Source organism: Sardina pilchardus, chromosome 3, assembly GCF_963854185.1.
Source record: "Sardina pilchardus chromosome 3, fSarPil1.1, whole genome shotgun sequence".
Classification (NCBI taxonomy): domain Eukaryota; kingdom Metazoa; phylum Chordata; class Actinopteri; order Clupeiformes; family Clupeidae; genus Sardina; species Sardina pilchardus.
Window position 1 is genome coordinate 28110861 of NC_084996.1, and position 21254 is coordinate 28132114.

The 21254-nt window shown below is 44.6% G+C and overlaps 1 long non-coding RNA gene across 1 annotated transcript in view; it reads right to left on the reverse strand.

Annotated features, from left to right (window-relative positions):
- The window catches only part of LOC134076313 (uncharacterized), an 81314-nt gene extending 60313 nt beyond the window's left edge, over positions 1–21001 (reverse strand). The window contains exon 1 of the long non-coding RNA XR_009938603.1: positions 20915–21001. This is a non-coding gene — a long non-coding RNA (uncharacterized LOC134076313). The remainder of the gene's footprint in view (positions 1–20914) is intronic.
- Positions 21002–21254: the final 253 nt, after the last annotated feature.

A 21254-nucleotide genomic window follows, 5' to 3' on the forward strand; every position in this document is an offset into this window, starting at 1 on the left:
TGTCATCAGCTTGTCCGTGGCAGTGACACACATCTGTGACATGGAAAGAGCCTCTGCCAAAAAATCGGGCAGGCAGCGGGGGCGAGGGGGCAGACAACTGTGACGGGTCGCTGAAGACCGCGTCCGAGAGCAGAACATGTCACGCTGTTAACTGGTCGGTTGACCGGTCGATGCCGTAAAGCCGCTGCCTCGGAGGCAGGCCAGCGGCCAAATTTTGTTACTTTTTTTTTTTTTGCACGGAGGAGCCACAGCAGGCAGATGACCACAGCGATGTCTGAGGAGCAGGAGAAGTTGAGAGCTGGACTCGGTTCAGATTCCCACCTTGCTGCAGAGTGGCGAGACTCCCAGACCTCCATAGGAAAAAATGGCAGCGCTTTTTTCAGGCTACTTCCACGTTATGGGAGTTTTGGAACTGTTTACAGCCAATCTCTTGGTCAGTAGTCAATGGGTTAATTGATTACACCCTCCAGCATCCAGAAGTACTGTACATCCCATCCTCCTGCGATCCATCCATTCAGCGCAGTTTTTTTGGAACTTTTGATCGTGTGGCGGTGACATCAAAGAGTGTCGCAACTCTTTCTTTCTATGGCTCTGGCTGCCGTGATTTAGAGTGCGGAGCCATTAGAGTGACCTCCGCAAACAACAACCACAAGATTTAAGCGTTCCAGCTTCACGTATTGGCACCGACGCGAGTGTGGCCGCACTCGTGGCTTTCGAGATTTGTTTACATCAGATTCCATTGTTTTCAGTACAACCCCGCACACTAGCGTCGAACTCTGCTGCCATGTAAATGACGATCCGGCTCTATTTTGTCTGTGCCGCTCAGTCAAATCCACTGTTTACCCAAAGCCAGTTAAAACTTTTGGCGCTGATGTGTGTGGCAAGTGGCAACGCACTCACGTCAGTGCCAACGCGCTGAGCACTTCAACCCTTAGAGAGAGACTGGTGCTGTCTAAGTCTGTGATGTGTCCTCTGGCCTGGAGAGAGAGAGAGAGCTGGGCAGATGCACATCAACACACTACTGTAACACACATTGGTACACACATTCTCTCTCCCTTTCTCTTACACATATTTTATTTGGACCTTAACATAATGGGAGGATTTGCAGACCCCAAAATTGATGACACACACACACACACACACACACACACACACACACACACACACACACAATTACACACAATGTGTGATCAGCATGTCACATTGGCGTTCGTCATCTTGGTAAACATGCAGTTGGAAACACCATGAACTATTCTTGGTTGATACTGGTGTTTCCCAAAGCTCTTGGCAAGTGGAGCAGTTGGAACAAAAGCTCTTGACCTTGACCTCTTGACTCTGTGACCTTTGCTATCACCGCTCTTGACCTCTTGACTCTAAGTTAATATCAGCAACATGATCGTTGTCACTTACTTGTATGCAAATGACTTTTCATATCTTGCATAATTGACTGAAATAAAAATCAGAAAGGATCTGATCAGAATCAGAAAGGCCATCATGAACAAACAAGAATACAGCATGTATTCTGTATGCACCTGCAGACAATATAACAATAAATGCTATACCTCTGCTCAATCAGCTGTCAATCAGGGCATCCAATGTAGTTTCTAGTATTTCTGGCGACTCTAGCTTCCTCACAAAATATTGATATTTGACCTTGTCATTGTAAACACTTCTTGTACATGCTGCATGAGTTTTTGTTTTGGAGCCAGGTGACTAGCTACAAGCAAAGACCATCTCCAAAGAGCTATATCTACTAACCAGGTAATGTTTCATGATTCTTGCCAGATTTATCCAGGTTGAAGAGATCTGAAGTTGCAAAGCTGGCTCTCCAATATGGGTCATTACTCAGCTATGCTCTATGGTGGTTATGCTAGGTAAACAATCCCTCTGTGACATGTTTGTTTACCTTCAAATTGGCTTCAAAGCTGTTATATTAAGATAGAAGACTTGCATTGAGCTGCTTTAATTAATTTACTGTCACTATATAATTCATTACATTAACATTTTGCTATGTGGCAAGTTCGCATGGCATCATGTTTTATACTGATAGGGAATAGAGTGCAGTGCACACTTTAAAAAATCACACTCTGCTGGAGTTGAACTCACCAGCTACAATCATGTGCAATCTTCTAGAGCTAAAATTGAGCATCTCACAATGGCCAAATGTTCAATACAAGACCCTATACAGGTTAACTAAATGGTAAAAGCAATTTGAGATAAGTTAATGTCATAGGTTTGGTAGATCAGGGGCTCACTAACTTGTCCATGCCAAGACGCCCCAATTGCCTATATATGACATGCTCTTCCTGGAAGGCTTTTCAGCCAGCACAAACATTTCTGATTGACCCTCACCTGCTTTGTTTTAGTGTATCTGTTTACACAGACCCGGTTGGGTGTAAGACCTAGTGAACGAGCACATTCAAATGCTGAGGGATTTATGCTTGTGTCTAAATCGAATAAAGAGTTGCTCTGTTGGGCATAAGCAAGACATTTAGTGTTGAAGTGAACACGAAAGGAGCAGAATATAGGCTTAACAGAAGATGTCGTTACTGACGCTCCACCGGAAATAAATGTATTACTGTATTACATCAGCATTAACTTCTGACAAGCCCCCCTCATACTTCCTGGCAAATAGGGCAAATATTAATTTGTGTGCAGAAAAAAACAGTTCTGTTTTTCCCCCCGCACCTAACTCACTTTCAATGGCTTCAAAAATAAAGCCCTTCAACAACTCATTGGCCAAACAAATACACTAGAGTCATTCAAAATACATACACAAAACAAATAAATTCCACCACACACGCACATACCAATACAGACACATATTTGAAGAAAAAATGTGTTCCTCCTGGCCTTGGAGAGGCCTAGCACCACAACCAGACCGTCATTATCAGTGAAGCACTTGGTAAAGTACTCTTCATCGCAGCCTTAATGTCTCCTCTTTGTTAACCTCTCCTGTAGCTCCAGCTTTCGTTTTCATAACAACGCTGGCCGCACATCCATTCTTAAATTAGATATACACAAATACCCACAAATCTCAAGGTTGTCAAGGGGGCACTCAAGTCTTGAACTGGAGCATGACGAGTGTTGTGCTGTTGCTGCTGCGGTGTGTTTGCCTTTGTCTCTATTGACCTATTTCACAATTTTCAGCTTCATTAAATAATGCATTGTTTCGAATTAGGAGACTGTCAGGAGGGGACAACTCTTGTACCCAAAACACACGGAGGCTATGGTGAATCCCAAATACCCCCTTCCTATACACACACACACACACACACACACACACACACACACACACACACACACACACAGTCACACACATACAATCACTCTCTCTCACACACACACACACACACACACACACACACACACACACAGTCACACACATACAATCACTCTCTCTCACACACACACACACACACACACACACACACACACAACCGACAGCATCACATCACACCTCACTCTCCCCTCCGCTGTGAACCGACACACACAAAAGGTTAGCACCACTCTTAGCACACGGGCACCACGCTGGCTGGCCTGGGAAATCCTCAAAGCGTTCCTTTTCTTTTTTTGCGTGCCTGAGATTCTGAGCCACTCTGGCAGCTCGGTTGCCAGTGTTTAAGGTAGAAAAAAAAAGAGGGTGCCAGCACCCGGCCACGAACCACGCAAACAAGCTCCACAGCGAGCTGCTGCATTGACAACAATACCCCCACATCGTCGCTCTTTACTTCTCCAGCACAAGCTTGTTAGTCAGGCCTCCGTGGGAACACCAAGGCAATCATGAAAATGAAGACATAAGGTTAAATGCTGTATTCGAATTACTACAGTGTTCTATTGTAATCATTTGATGCCATCTGCTTAGCAGTGTGCTATTCTTGAAAACAGGCTCATGGAGGGGGAAAAAATATACAAACTGTGCATACAACACTGACTTGAATGCTGTTGCTATTGTTACTTTGCCCTCCATAAGTCAAGGAAGGTTCGTGTCCATGGGAACTGTTTGCCCTCCAGCGAGACTATGAGTGCAGTCATAGCGATGCTCCCTCGGCTTGGTCTGTGTCTTACTTCAGTCTGCAGATTAATACTTTTTCTCCGACAAAAAAATAAAACAGACGAGGAGGAATCAAATGATAGGTGGAGACTTAAAATAACCACATCTCTGATTTTCTTTCTTTTTTTTCCCCTGCCTCCTCCTCCTGGGTTTGCATGCAAAGTGGCTACATACGGTATTTACATTCCGAGCACTTCGCCTATCTGTTCTGCGGGAGAGTGTCAGTGGAACGTAGATGCACGAGAAACGTGCAGGATTTTTGATGAATATTAAGTGCACTTAAAAATAGAAACTTTCAAATAATACCTCATTAATGAATCAATTCTGCCCCTCTGAACATTAGAAATACTGAAAGATATTCAAATCATCTTTGCAGGGGTTTTTGGCGCAACTGTTATCCATGCAGCTTAATTTCCCCTCCATTCTGAGGCTTAATACTGAGAGAATGGGGAGGACAGGGAACGGATCCAGGAAGCCTTTTGCTCCCAAAATTATTTGTACACCTTGTCAAAATATCACGGGCCACGGCGTAGGCCGCAGGTTAGCCGTGGGCGTGGCTCGTCACTGAGAAGTGCAGTTGTGATTAGTGGATAATCGCCGCAATCAACCACATTTATCAAAGTTTCAAAGATTCGTAATTTTGTCATTTATCATTGTATGAAGCGTAATTATAATCAAAAGACCCCCCCCCCTCCCTCCACCATCCCCCTCCCCCATCACACTGCTGTCCAAATTTATGTGCAATTGAACAGGAATTAGAGCACTTTAATAGAGAGCGATTAACTGCCTGTTGCATACAACTGAGCAGCATAGACAAGCTGTCCGTCCTGCTACTGTAAATTGCATTGTGAGTGCCAGTCTTTTTTTTTGGGGTTACACAGATAGCTATCAGTGGTGACAATCTACATATTGTGTGCGTAATAGTACTTCTGTAAACATGCTTTGCATTTAATCACTTCAGCGCATTATGTTTACAGCAATATGCCTCAAAATAGGAGCAGATTAGACATCTTTGGACAAAGCTAATCAGCTAGTTGAAATAGGATGACTTTTTATACAATGGTGTGCCACCTTAAACTTATAAACAAATATCAGTGACAATGTCTTCAGACTTCAGACATTTCAAAACATGTAGTGTTTTCTCCCCTGTGCTACTTTGTTGGAAAAAGAAAGAAAGAAAGAATCACTTCGAAAAGCCATCGCAAAAAAACCCCCACAATTCCAACCAAGAGCGGAACAGTGTTGAGCTATGAAGTGGTGTGGAAACTAGAGTTGTGTTTTGCTTTGTTTTACCCTTGAGCTACTGGAGAAACTGCCAGCTTTCATCAGGCCACAGATCAGACCTAGCCGCTGATGATTTGATACTCCCTTTTTCAAACACCTCTTCATTTCAGGCAGATTGGGGGGGGAAAAACAGCCCTGCAAAAAATATTTAACAAACATTCAAAAAAAAAAAATCTCACAAGCCTATTAAAGTGCTGCTTTTTTTCCCACCCAGCAGGCTCCATTACGGACCTATTTATGACACCAGGGAGAGATAAAAAGTCTTATCCGCGCGCACAGGCACGCAGGAGGAGAGAACTGACAAGGAGGAGGAGAGACAGAGCTAGCAGACAGGAAGGACAGATACACTGGGAAGATATTGTTCTGGCTTCAATTGCTCTCATCACGTATCCGATTGCGTACAATAGTTATTTTAAAAGTCGTTGCAAAAAAAATCTGATTCTGGGAAGCCAGTCGTACATCTCGGGGAGAACCGATGTAACTGTGAGGCATTTCAATCGAGAGGGCATCGTGCTAAGGTGACAAGGTAGTGAATCATCTTCTGTTCGAGGAGCCCGGGTCCAAGAATGTTCTTGTAGGGGGGGGGGGAAAGCCCATTCATCACATTTATTTCTTTGCGATGTATATAAATAATCTATGCTATTTCCCAATCTGGAAATCAGAGAGTGAAGGAGAGAGTTCGAAAGAGAACATCTATTTTTCAGTTCAAGTGGAGACACAGTGAGTGAGCTGAAGGAGGAGAGAACAATAACATTGTTTTTTTTTTATGTTTCATAAAAAATCCAACCTCATGCCCCACTTAAAAATGTGTTACGATGACAAACAAGCTACACAGGCAGCAGGATATGATTAAGAGCCCGATAGGGCTCTAATCGGCCCCCCTGTCCCAAGGGATGGGGTGTGTATGGGTATGTGTGTGTGTGTGCGTGTGTGTGTGTGTGTGTGTGTGTGTGTGTGTGTGTGCAGTTGTATGTGCATATGTGCGTTTTGTTTATGCATATGTTTGTTTGTTTGCGTGTGTGTATGTGTATGTGTATGTGTGTGTGAGACAGAGAGAGAGACGGAGAGAGAGAGAGTATGTGTGTGTTTGCGTGTGTGTATGCGAGTGTGTTTGTTGTGGGGAGAGGGGGGCATATTATGTTTCTGTAGAGCTTGGGGAGTGCTCATCTCGCCTGCACAAATCCTGTTGAAGTGGAGAGAAGTGCCTTTGAGCCTGTGGGGCTCCTGGGAGATTTGTCTGGCGGGGTGTGTGATGGCCACAGCGGCTGCCCGTCGTTAAGAGGGGGCGGTGGGGACCTCGCCGGATTCTTTACCTATGAGGCGAATGGAGCCCTGCCCAGACGCCAAGCATGTTCATTACCTTCCCAACACTTTCATCCACGACCCCCAACTCACCTCACCTCAGCCTTGCTTGTTCGACCAACAGCATAAGGCTCACTATACCACCATCCTCCTCTATCTAATAGCACTCTTTGTTTTTCCCCTTTCTTTCTACTTTTCTTATTTTTTTCTTTTCTTTTTGAGCTCCAACGTATCTATCTATCTATCTATCTATATATCTATCTACTGTATCTATCATCATGGCTTCAGCTCGAGGTCACAGTTCCTAATTGAATATGAATACCCTACGAATACCCTCTTTTCTTCTATCTATCTATCTATCTATCTATCTATCTATCTATCTATCTACTCTATCTATCTATCTATTCATCTACAGTATGTATCTATCTATGTATCGATATTTCTATCTATCTATCTATCTATCTGAGTATCTTCATGCCTTCAGCTGGAGGTCACCCGGACCCTAATTGGACATGAATGCCCAGCATTGCCTATGTGTTTTTCTTCTCTCAGTGTTTCATGTCACTCTGTGTCTACTACTTTGCTTTTCATGGGAATAATTAATAGACAAGTGGACATTCTGTCCAAAGCTTGCGCTTTCATGTTGGGTATTACGTCCTCCCCGAAAGCCATTGAATTAAAATATGCAGATCCAATCATATGTTTGAAAATCACTGACGCGGTGGACTCGCTTCAGCCTTGCTGCTAAATGACAGTCTTTTTGGAGGGTGAGAGGCATGAAATCAAATGAAAGCTTCAAAGGGAGGCTTAGATTTTTTTTTTTTCCTCTCGCCATTGCCATACACAGGGTAGGGCATGACCTGACATCCAGCGTATGCTTTGACTTCTGACTATGTACGCACCTCTTGTGATTGCTGCCCCCAGCTATTTTCTAAAACACAATGGTCTGAGAGCTTTAATTATTTTTGGCCTTGAACGGCTAATATACTTTTAATTGCTTGCCATTTCCCAAGGAGCATTTTATCTCGCTGCCGTCTTTCGAGCAAAGGCGCCTCATAATTTCACAGGGGTTACATGAACAGAATTTCATACCAGTCCTAATGAGAAACGTAGCATGCTGCCAAGGCATGATCCTCCCAGCACATCTCGGCCCCAACTAAAACAATTTTTTTGACAAAAGCATCGTTTACCGAAGCGGTGCAGGCATGATAAATAAGACAATTACTCAGGCGCAGTAATTGCGGCTGACCGAACAGAATGTTTCAATAATGACTTCTCCAATCCAAAGAATGAAAACAACCACAAGTATAGATACCTGAAGATAATGGAAGCTGGAAAATAAATGGTCAAATGCACGCGGCAACCCAGTGGTTGGAAGCATCACAGCAGCATGCCTGCTCCATGCATATATATGATGTCTACTCTCCACAAGTGTGCTATTTGTGTGTGGCTGGCTGTTATTTCAGAACACGGTTGAGCTAGGCTGAACACATCCCAAAATGCAACATGATAAATATTGGTATACGGCGGCACAGCCCGAACATTCATCAGTGCTAAACGGCAGGAAACATCTTGCTCTCTTAATGAGGCAGAACCACGCTGCAAGACGAAAATTTATTCTGGAGACTTTTAGTCTTCATTTGGAGGAAAACTACACAAGGGATGCTCCGCTTACCATACTGTGCTTTAAATGAACTGTAACTTGGTAACGTCCCAAAAAAACCCCCAGAAACATTCATAATACATCTCAGCTATCTTCTTGGCACCGAGACACCATTCCAAATCACGCGCCACAAAGCCAGTTAAGTTGCCCATATGTCTGTGAGGCTGCACCCAAGTGTCTGACAACACCACATTGAAACAGCGTGCTCCAGATCAGAGCGTACGCCTTCTGACTTTACTAAATAGCTAGCATATTCAGAGATTAAAATATCTCAATTATGGGGGAGAATTAGCGAACAAATGCATATTCTAATTAGCTGTGTTTATCTTGCGACAAGCAATACCCCCCCCCCCTCCCCTCCCTCCCCAACCCCAGCTTAGACAAGTCCTCTTCACTGGCTTATCAGCACAAATACATGCTCTGCTCCATGCTAAACAGACTGATGGATGCCCTCCCTATTATGAGCTGAATTTTTAAAAGGCATTTTACAACCAGACAGCCATATTCCCCTGCACTAGGATCCAACAGGTTAATGCTATGCGTCGTCTCAACTCTAACACCCATTAGCAGTGAGAGCTCTTTGCTTGGGCTGAAACAGGTAGGACTCTGGCACCAGCTCTGGTCGAAGCACTTACCAAAACATATAGCAAACATTTCACGACCCCCTGGGTGCTTTAGATTAAAAAAAACCAACATAATAAATGCAATCATCAGGAGATTGACTGGCCAGCCTTGACCCCTCGAGGTAATTGCGTTGATCATAAGGTGGTTGTTTACGAGGCGGTCACCAACAGACAGTGGTTGATGACAAGGTGTGCTGACACTTCCCTGCAGTGCCTGGATGGAAATGATGTGCTGTGCAGAGCTACGCGGGGCAATGCAAAGCAAGCAAAGTTAGAACAACACCTCTGGCAAAAAATAAATACAAAATATGACGTGGGTATACAGCTCAAACTAACAACTGGACCTCATTATTTCGGCCAGGGCAAACGCAGAACGGTGAGGTCTACCATGAGCCCAGCATTTTCTTGCAGTTAACGGGCCACACATTTCTGATGCCACAGACACCCCTCCCAAGCTTGAAAAAAAAAAAAAAAAAAAGCAGAACTCATACCTGGCAATTGCCTCACAAGTGAACCATGCGCCTTGAGAAAATGGCCATTTATCAGAAACAAATGAGATGTCAAGGGTCAGACCGGCACCCTGGCCCCGCTCCCACCACAGGCCTGCTATTTGTCACATCAAATGAGGAAAACAACGGGCACAACACGACTTAGGGAGAGGGGAGCCTAACGCCTTCCCCAATTAGTCAACTGACGAGCGGACACCGGAGACCGCCTCCGTAGCCTCCACTGTGTCTGCAGCCCCTGGGCGCTAGGAACCAGTGCTGACTCGTCTCCCGTACTACCCTCTGATGTTACTCCAATCACTAACCACAATACAGAGTATAATTGAAAAAGAAAAACAATGTCGCGGCAAGGTTTGTTGGCCTGGTATCATGCTTCCGTTGTTCACCGCTTAGTTCCTTTTCCTAAGTCATGCAAATTTGTGCGCACAAGCAAATCCATGAAATGACTGGAGTGGTTATTTGAACATGGAGGGAATGGTAGCTAAGCGGAGCCTGTGTGTCAATTACTCCTAGTTTTTAAAGGTGTTAAAAGTTAAACTAATTAAAGGGCCTCTTGATGAGATTCAAACAATCAAATGTCAATTGTTTTTATTGGGGCGATATTTTAAGTAATGTCACCTTCAAAACATTCCGGAGAGTAAGCCCCATTGATGCACCATAAGAAGGCAGTCGGATTATAATTATCCGGAAAAACTGTGCACTCTAAATTGGCAACATTATTTCAAAAGTCCTTGGAAGTGAAACAAATGAAATTCTGGGAGAAAATGAGGCAGGGGAGATAAAAAAAAAAAAACACACACACACACTCCTGCTATTGATGTGATGTTGAGGCAAGCTTTTATTCCCCTGCAAATCTTCAGATTTTATTGTTTTCCCATTTTCCAAGAATTTCAAGGTTTCCTCGGCTCTCTATGAAGGTGATCTGCCTTCCATTAGCTTTACGGGTGGTGATGAATGGGACGCCGCAAATGGAGAAAAAATCCCTGTGTTTTCCCGAGAAAGGACTGTCAGCCATTCTTCACAGGATCATTCACAAATCTCCATCATGGTGTCGTTACCTCGTCAAAATCCACATAAAACTTTCTCATATCAGGGCCCGGCTGAAAGAGCAGCTTTGGAAAGACCTGCCAAATTGAGGTCTATACATCTCTCTCAGCAGTAGGGGGGTGGGTTAATTAAACATTATGATCACAAGAAAGCTTTGTTTTCCAGCTTGAAACGCGAGAGAGGGACCTGTCCTCTTTGACACCTCTCTGAACTCACGGCTATCTGGGAGAGGCAGTTGAACAGACACACAGAACACTGACTGACTCTGTGTGTGTGCGTGCGTGCGTGTGTGTGTGTGTGTGTGTGTGTATGCGTGTGCGTGTGTTGTGGTGTTGACAATGTATGCTGCAGCAGCACTGTACTTGGCAGCATGCAGACACGACACTTGCCCACGCTCTCTCACACAGGCTGTCTGGTATGACCACACTGAACGCTGGAAGGATCCTGTGGGTCTGAATGTCAAATCAGTCAAGGAGTACAAACAGCACAACACACGCACAAAACCCCACAATTACTTATATTATCGCGTTTTTATTATGCCCTCACATGCTTGTTTACAACAAATAAAGACAGAAGCATGTGGGTTTGAGGCTGATTATTTTTTTTCGATAGGGAGTCAACTGGATAAAAATCTCATAAAATGGCCAAATCAGAAAAAAACAGCGGGAAAGGAAATAGCGCCCAAAAGTCTGCAGGCAGATGACGTTATTAATCTCAATTTACGGAGCTGGTAAATGCTTGCCGTGGCAACAGGGGGAACCAATAACAGAGTTCATCTCGAAGGAGCGGCCCAGGCCGCTATTACAAACTGGATGGCCCGGCGTTCCCAGCCATGCATCAAGATGACAGCAGTCTGTTGACACTGACCTTTCATTGGACTAGCCAAAAGTGAGATGTCAGATGCCATACACCCAAAACTATTGAGGAAAGAGAAATTGATTTCCCCCCCCCACCCGCTTGCTTCCTACATGCTCCGCTATCTTCCTGGGCTGGCGAAGAGAAGACAATTAAGAGACTACAGTCGGGGGGCTGAATGCAATAATATAGATCCTCAAGGTCTAGCACAAGGCATTCCAACGGCAACAAATCAGATGACAGCGACATCTCCCTCGGTTCAAACGATCGAGTTTTGCGAGGCGCTGGTCACAATGGAGAAGAATTAGGAATAACAGCGCGAGGTACGTCCAGCCAGACCGGTGCGGTAACTGTCTGTCGACGCATAATGCGCCATAATTTTATTTATTTATTTTCCGCATGACGACGCCTGACAAAAGCTGGAGTCAGCACGGATGAGAGAGGGCACAGACGTTTGTACGGGTAGCACATTTCATGTTGATGCTCTTGATCTGCGACAGATTGAGTCTGTTTGTTGTCATCGCATCTTTTTTTTTTTCGAATCACTTTTCCATCCCTCTGTCGCCACATCGGGATAATCACTGCTATCTCGCGCACACAGTTTGTTTCTGTTTACATCCCCGCGCTTGGCCTTTTATGTGCCAGTCGTATTGTGCATATTGATATTTCCCACCAACACAGCCCTTATGAGTTGTCACAGGTTGTGTAACATTCATTCTGGGCTGATATGCTGCCAATTTTCGGGCTTGGCATTGGCCCACGTCGCCCATGGCAAAATAAACATCAAAACCTTGCCATGTGCCGCTTTAAAAACCAAGAGAGATTCAGGAGCAACCTCAGCAGCACGGTGAAACCACGGACGGCACCCAAAAAAGGAGATTTCAGCCGGAAAAAAAAAAAAAAAAAAAAAAAACCCACATCAGACAGGCGGCAATGAAAGCGAATCTTGTCTCAAAAGGTTTACCAGCTGTCCTTTTGCCCAGCCACCTAAGGCAGAAATGAAGTTGTCAGAGGCCCAGGAGACAGAGCAGGATTTGTCCTAGACTGGGGGAGGTGGCGTCAATGCCAGGACAGAACTTGACCATTTGAACACAGTCTCTCGACTCCTCTGAGGACCAAGGCGACACGCAGCCAAAGCTGCGTCATGATCGTCTTTTGTAATATATCAAACTAGTCGATGCCAACGCAGATACCACAGCGATGACAGATGCAGCGCTAAAACCGTAGCGTAACCGTGGTGATTTGAGGACATAGGGAATTCAAATGTGTGTGTGTGTGTGTGTGGAATATATCTGTAGAATTCGGTGAGAAAAAAGCAAACAAAAAACAAACACAACAAATAATGTGGAAGGTAACTGAACAAATTTGTACACAGTACCTCCGGTGCAGCCGGTGACCTCCATAAAAGGGTTTTCAAAACCCCATTGCTGAACTATTATCATTGGATGCCCTCCAATGTGATAATGACAATGAATAATTTCTTGTTTACATTCACTCTGACTGCTTAATTTCACCATAGGTGAAACTCATCAGACCCCAAGATGACTCTCTCCTTTTTCTCTCTCTCTCCATCTCTCTCTCTCTCTCTGTCTCTCTCGCTCTCTCTCTCTCTCTCTCTCTAAATAAACACAATTGCATCCTTCTACCTTCAGGACCAGCAGCAGTCATACTGCACTCAACAATCCAGCTCTTTTGACATCTGCACTCATGAAGCGAATAAAAATGCATGAGGGTGATTACTGCCGAGCGCCAAGGACACATTCCCTGTTTTATTTCTTTCCCCGAATCACACGTTGTGTCCTTACACTTGCGGCATGCCAGACATGGCATCCCTTTATTATTATTATTCCAAAAAAAAAGAAGAAGAAGCCAGTGTATCAAAGGTGCGCTACCTCAGCAATGTTTTTCTTTCCCTTAACAGACGGAAGCGTATGTTAGCTTGAGGAATAGCATTTGCATAATACCTTATAATCCTGTGAGCCAGAGAACATCAAGCCCTCCAGCCGCCGAGAGGTGGAGGCCCGAGGGAGCCATTCAGCCAAAGGTCAGACGCGGCTTTTAACACTATCTACTGCCGTCCCTCAGCACGGCACAGGCAAACTCACTGCCTTAAAGAGTATTCAAGAGTTTTTCATCACACTGATATAGGTTAATGTTTGTGTGTGTGTGAGTGTGTGTGTGTGTTTGTGCATGTGTGTGTGTGTGTGTGTGTGTGTGTGTGTGTGTGTGTAACATGATGCTCACCTGTGAATGTGCACTGACGTTCTACGAAAGCGTCACAGTACGCAAGTCAATTCACTTGAGGGAAATATTCCGGTGAGCAGGAGCTGTGTCCTCATTATATTGGTAAACGAGGTTTGGGGTGTCATTTTTACCTGATTAAATTATAAACACACTGATTCACGGCACAGCGGAGCGTGTTGTCTGTTTTCCCAAAACATTTCCCCCCTAAACGTCTCTCATCGTCGCTGACATTCAAGTCAAGGAATTCACACTTCTCATTCCTTGTGGCAAACACCCTGTGCTGTGCTGTGTCTTTCACACAACAAGGAGAGCGCATATAACGATTCTTCCCCCCATATTTTTGTTTTAAAGCTTTCACTTAAAATGATTGAAGACACAACATGCAATTTTCATTTTGCCACGTTCAATCCCTAGCCTCCGAGTAAGCACAGGAATGAAGATGGCGCAGGCAGAAGACAAACATATGGCAATACAGTGAGGAGATAGCGGCACTTTTACAAGATTAAATAGACCACTTTTAATAACATTTTACTCGCGAGGACTAATGTTGCCTTTCAAGCACATTAGCATTTTGATAACCGGCTGAAGACTTTTCTTCCATTTGCGATAAGGAGAGGAAGTGTGGTGCCACAGACAGCATGAAATAATTGGCACACAGCATGTGAAAAGTCAGCATTTAAAAAAGAGGAAAAGAATGGGTGGGAAAGAAGAGGGGGGGAGAGGGGGTGGGGGGGGACGTTTTTCAGGTGGATGAGGATCCCAAAGAGTGCTGATTCTGGAGTTCAGCAATGGCACGCAAAGGGGAAAAAAAGAAAAAGAAAAAAAAACTCTGGGTTATTTCACCCTTAAAAGTCCAATTCCTCACATTGAGGAAGTAGAACTGCCACTAATTACCGTGTGGAGGGGAAACCTGCGAAAAGTCCTGCGTCAGCAGTATGTTCTCCATACCCAAGGGCTGACTGAAGTCACGTTGATGGGTACCCTAGCACATTAGCTTTTTTGGACCATCAAATACTACAGTGCAGTGCCTGCAAACACAGCTTCATCATCAGAGGCACTGAGGAGACTTCTGGGAGACCAGCCGGCGAGGTGTTGTTTCATGGGAGAAAACAGGATGGCTCCTCATTACAAAAACATCAAAGTACGCGCCCCGGAATCCATCTTTATTAGCATGACGTGCCCGAGGAGACAAGGTGAGCGGATGAATCATCTGACCTATGAGCGCGTGTCTGGTCCTCGTCCTCGTCCATACAACTACCCCCCCCCCCCCCATCCCCCACCCCACTCCACCCCCCCTCCCTTCCCCTCACCAGACCCAGGGCTGTACCCAGAGGCACGTCACCAATGTGGAGCAAAAGCTAAGACAAACTCTTGCTGCCGAGATCACTTTGAATTAGCACTTGCCATGTCACATGCCAGGTCAAACACCTACTGCTTGAACATCACCATCATCAACAACAACAACAACAACAACAACAACAACAACAACAACCACAACGGATAGATACACAGAACTCATTCATGATCTAGTGGGGAAAATGAGAGTGATGGAAGGAACCCACACCACTGTATTGTGAACTGTGATGCGGCTGGATATGACCTTTGAAATTTGTTTATCTTAGCTCTTCTGAGTTAATAATATTCAACAACAATCAGACACCTCAAGCTAAGTTGCTATGACATAATAAACTCTTGACGAAGACACCACTACAAGGAGGCCAGTGAAGGGGTGTGTGTGAGGGTGGGGGTGGGGGGGGGGGGGGGGGGGGTGGTTGAAGGTTTTAAAATCGGATACTGTACGTGCTAAACGCCTGCACACACAGGGCATGACAGTCCGTGAGCAATTAAAGATTCCTAAAAGGTGTTTATCAGGGCAAACAGTCCAGGGATTAAGGGCCGATTATCTAAAGATCTTCTGTCATGGAGGGAGGATAGCAGTCCGCCATTACTGTTTAATAAATCGCCAGACAGACAGTGCACAGGGAAGAAAAAAAACCTCTCCTGTTCCCACTGGTTGTTAGCATTCTACTGGGATGCATTGGTCTCATGCTATCTACAAGCGCTGGTATTGATTACGCTGGAAGACCTTAATAACCCTGGACAATGAGGGACCGGCATAGACGTGCCATTTCTTCTTCAAACTGAAGTTGTAGTTTGCCCTGCGGGATTACACAATAAATCAACTGCCTTATCGGCCAGCTAGCGGCTCCAAGGCTTCTGCATTATAATAATGAAATGCATCAAATCCAAGGTTTTTCAGACCTACACCAAACACAAAGCCACACACACATACACACACACATTCTCTTTCACACACACACACACCTTTGGACAGATTGTGTGTGGGGAGAAAAAAATGAAAGAAAGTCATGATGCCCATGGATAATTGACACTACCTTGAGTGGGCTCTTTAGTGCTTTCTAATGAAAGCTCCAGTGGGGGGGGGGGTGATCTCGCCCAGTTCAGTGTTTCAGACTGACGCATAAAAACCTTCTCAGCATTGACCCTGCAGCGCAAGTGACAGGGCATAAGCAAGTCATTAGTCATGTGTAAAACTTCTCCAGCCACGCTCCTTATTAAAAAAACCCGCCCGAGTCTCATTAAATTCTAATCTTTGTGACGACGATATCATGACACACAAAACTTGACAAAAGCCATTAAATTAAAAAGCCGTTTTTTTTTTTCTTTCTCCCTCTCCCCTCACTCATGTATAAGTAAAGCTCCGTGCTGGATTAACCCACATTACGGTCCTCCATAATAACCCATTTCTGCTTTATTCATAAATGTCACTTCCAGGAAGAGTCTTCTCTGCACACACACACACACACAGAGAAACAGGCCTTAATCCTGACCCCCAAAACTGCAGCTCCCGGGGAGATATATATATATTTATATATATTCAAAAAAATATGAGGAAAAAAATGGCAGCGTTAACAGTTTTACCAGACTGAATTTCCTTTAAATGTTCTTATTCGTGCCGTGTGGGTGGCTCGGCCCTCTCTCTAAATTCAAATGTTCGGTTGGCCCACAGGAGTGCAAATCAACTGATAGCTGGCGAAGAGGCCTGCCGAAAAAATAAGGAATCGCAAAAAAAAAAAAAAAGAATCGCATTTCAAACACTGACGGTGGGTGGGGTGGCAGTGCTGGTGCTGGTGCTGGTGGGTGAGAAAGAGGTTGGGGGGGGGGGAGGGGGGGGGAGAAGAGAAAAGAAAAGCCCGGGCGCGGGAGCGAGAGCGCGAGAGAAAAATGGTTCCGGAGCAGTGAGCACGGGTGCAAGGCACTTCAGCCCTCCGTGATAAAAAATGGCATGTGCTCGGCCCCGTATCATGGTTGAATTCACAAGAACCATATTAAAATTATGATAAACACATTGTGGGCTGATTGTGCCCTTGCTCCTGGTGGTGACTAGGACCGTCTGCACTGATCATCCGTATGGATGAGTGCATTTCAATTCATCAAACTATTACTCTATATTTGCAGACTTAAATGTCTCCCAATTTCCTACTCAAACAATGGGAGTGCAGGATTTCTTTGGTACATGCCTTACAATAAGCATATCTGTCAGCTGTTATGCAAGGCCAGCAATGTGGTGGGCTCTCAGTGTAAATATTAAGCAATAACAATTGCACACGTCCGGCCCGCTTTCAAGGGGCTTCTGTGTAAATTTCAGCTGATTGCAATCGACTGAGAGGCTGAGATATTATGATCATTATCACTTGTAAAATTATGCACAATCAACCTCTTGCCAAGACTCTCCAGTCTAGCCAATCCAACAAAACAAACGTAAATATTGTGTTGATGGAGCTACTCTACGGAGTGGAGTTGCAGATGCATACAAAAAGAGGGAAAACGCACACACACACACATGACTGTATGCTGCACGTTTCCCAGGGAAAGCACAGCCATTTTATGGCAGGACCATACATGGCTCATGATTCATAGACATGTTAAAGGGCAACATAAGCTGTCACCGTACAACAAACATTAATCTCAGTGTCACTCTGACATCACATGCAGAGGGAGAGTGTAAGGGCTCTGAGTCAGAGGATGTCCAGGACAAGCAAGTTTACACTCATGAAATAAAGTGGTGTGGGTGTGTGTATGTGTGTGTATGTGTGTGTGTGTGTGTGTGTGTGTGTGTGTGTGTGTGTGTGTGTGTGTGTGCGTGTGCGTGTGCGTGTGCGTGTGCGTGTGCGCGTGCGTGAGTGTGTGTTTTCTTTTTTACTTTGAGCACTTTCCTCCAGCACCAAGTCTAGACAGCACACAAAAGATAAAATAACAAGATGATTTTAATTGTCTTATATAGTGATTGGTTGGTGTTGGTCTCCTCCCATGTGGCATCTACGCACACTGATACACTGGACAACAAAGACAAAGGGCGTTATAAAGATGAATTATATATCAAATAAAACATACACAGAGGAGAGATGACAGACAGACAGAACAGAGCACTGTGTGTGTGTGTGTGTGTGTGTGTGTGTGTACATAAGAGAGAGTGTGTGTGAGAGTGAGTGTGTATTTGTGGATGTACTTGTCTTTGAGCACAGAATTCATAACGTCAAGCTCCTGGTTTCCTCCGACATATTGTTGTACCAAGGCTGCTGGCACACGTTCTGCCATTCGTTGGCATTGTGTGCCGGCCGGGCTGCCTGAGCTCCATTTGTTCAAAAGCCCCATTGGCATTTTGTTGAGCTGTCTTCTGGGGCTCAGCTGTTATTTCCCATGCACTCGGCCCTCAGTGGCCAGCCATGTTTTTAATCATTGACGGGCTAAAAAGGGGAATATCTGATGTCGTCCCATCCCGACCCGACCACTCAAGAGATGTTATACGGTCTACAATAGACGTACAATAGAACGCCACTATAGTAGCATGGCGTTGCCAAACATAGGGTGGGTGACCATTTAATCTCTCTTCTCTACGTACGACTGGACATGTTTGCGCGCAACACTGTCATCAATCTGCCAGATCTAGCACAGAAATATGCATATATAGGTCCATCGTGTGATGGGTGACACAAAAGGCTGAAAAAACATCACGTATGTACAACAACAGCCATTAGCTCACATTCAATCCATGGCTCAATGAATGGGATAAGACTAACGCACATTCGCACCACTGCATGCCTGTACATTCAATTGTCAGAGGAGTGCAAACATAATTTTCGCAACACGTGAATGTCATGGAAGAGCACCCAGGCAGTAAGGTATGGCACTACTGTGTGCCAGTAGAGGTTTCAAATACAGTCTTAAGAAGGCTGGCAAAACCCTTCTCCACAGAGATTGGGAAGCATCAGTGATCAGCTGGGTGATTTTTTTTTTTTTTTCTAAAGCAGTGCACACTGTAAAATAGCAACAGCTGTTGGAGCTACACTGAAAGAGGTAAATAGTGTTTGCATTGCTCCTGCTCCCCCTGGTACATCCGTTGATGTATTTCAGGCGCAGAGTCACAGATATATGTAATGTTATCTGCTTGAGTCAGGTTAAGTCCTCCCTCTCTGAAAATGGCTACAAATAAACCAATGGCTTGTAAAAATCGCTAGCAGCCAGCTTCCTCACATGTATATGCCAATTTCCAGGTCCAGGACTGTCCAAAGATTTGTATTAGGTGCTGCACAATGTAACTCATCTTTCTTTTAGATAAGAAAGCAGCCTGACCTCTTCGATTTACATTCAAATCATGAGGCTTGATTTTAAAGTGCAAGTCCTGTCACTAAAGTCTCTCTTCAACTTTAGACAGACACCATGGTATGTTAAGTAGTCCTGAGTGAATATCATAGCGGTCATCTTATCAATCTGCACACAACAGGGGCCCTCAAAGTTTTTCAAATTATACACAGCGAGCTCCACAAAAAAAGGTAAACGGTGCCCAGCATGCTATCTAATTACCAACTGGGCACCTAAAAAAAGGATAAATGAAAGCTATTGGCATGTGGTGGTATGCACGTGAAGCAAAGTCAAACAAGTGCACTCATACAACACATTTAAAGGCCCTTGGTTATGACCAAATCTGAACTTTTGATTACTGCAGTTGCATCGAGCCATTCATATAAATGAGGTCATTAAAACTGTGTAAAATGTCAACTTCAAAAAAAACTCTAAGAGGAAAAAATGATGAAGCCACAACATTTCACAGTTTGTATGAAGGACAATGAAGCCTCAAATGCAGCCTACTTTGTACAATAGGCTACAATATTACTATCTGTAGGCTATTTTGGAAGTAGAGGCAGAGCATTTTAATGAACTCGTTTGGGTTCTCAGTACAGTGTCTAACAGCTATAATCATGTAACAAATAGATAATTCAGAGCAGCCAACAATAGCCATTCACCAACAGTACAAGCCAACAGCCTGGACAAGTTAGACAGCTTTTGCAAACAACTTATTCCCAGTTCAGAACCATTCAAGTCTTCTTGGCGCCTACATCTCTCAACGTAAAGCTACTAGGTATTATGATATCCGGAGCCCGGTGATTTTTAGCATGTTGGTGTGTCAAGCTTCAATTGTACTGTGAGGGGAAACAGGATAAGTGAGCATGGTCCAAAATCCATGGTCGTAGCGCCAGTGCCTAGTAAGAGAGAGCATAGCGTTGCCTAGATTCTGTTTCAAGGTTTTAATCATTGGCTATTGGAGCGATTCATGTGGCTCAAATGGACCTCGCACAAGACATAACACGGATTAACTTTTAGTGAAATATATTGTGTCAACATGACACAGAATATGAGGAGTAGCGAACGAAATCATTTGCAAAACCTTGAACGACACACGAACTACTATGCATTCCGCGAGGTACCGTTTCCTTATTGTTTTATCACGGTCAAAGCACAGTGCTAACGACACTAACTTTGGAAATTATAAATGACGACAAAAGGTCATTCCGATGCTCGTATATAGGAGAGGTAGTGAGTTACAAAAATCACTGATAACCAATATGACTATTTAACCTACACCTTGAAGCAACTCCTTAAACGGCATGCCTGCCGAGTATATTTTCCGTGGAGGAAGCCAAATACACAGCATTCAGAAAGCAGCACCTGTCTTTGAAGTGATTCACAAAACGCCACTTCCCGTAGCCTACCTTCCAACAAAAATAAATTCCTTCAGGCGCACCACAGCAGCCACATAAACCACATGCACAACAAATACACGACATGATTTCTTGGCACTAACCTTAGATGCTGCTTCAGAAAAAATAATAAAAGAGAGCTTGGATCGCTGTAGAGAGAAGGTGTCTGCTGAAGATGTACCAGCCGCGCACTGAGAGCATCCCACGTTCACGTTTAAATTCCTCCTCTAACAATCCCGCTCGTTTCCCCCCTCTGCCCGGCTCGAGTGTCTTACCTGAAGGGCATCTCCCACGACTGCAATTAGCTGCCAAGATTTCATTGTGGTCGGGCAGCGAAAAAGCAAGAAAAAAGTGCCTCCTGGTTCTCAGCGGAGGTAAACTGATTGCGCGGAGAAGAGGCAGAGCGAGCGATAGAGACAGCGCGAGTGGTAGCCACTGGACCGTATCCACGTGCTGCCAATGGAAATGACTGCATCTGTCACTCCACGCGCCTGTCCGGTTATTGTGCTATGGTCACCTCTCTGTCCGCTCGGAGGTGTCCACCTTTGACACCGACCATTGCAGGAGGGTACCAAATTCAGACGCCAAAATGCAAGCATAAAGGCCTGATGGTCT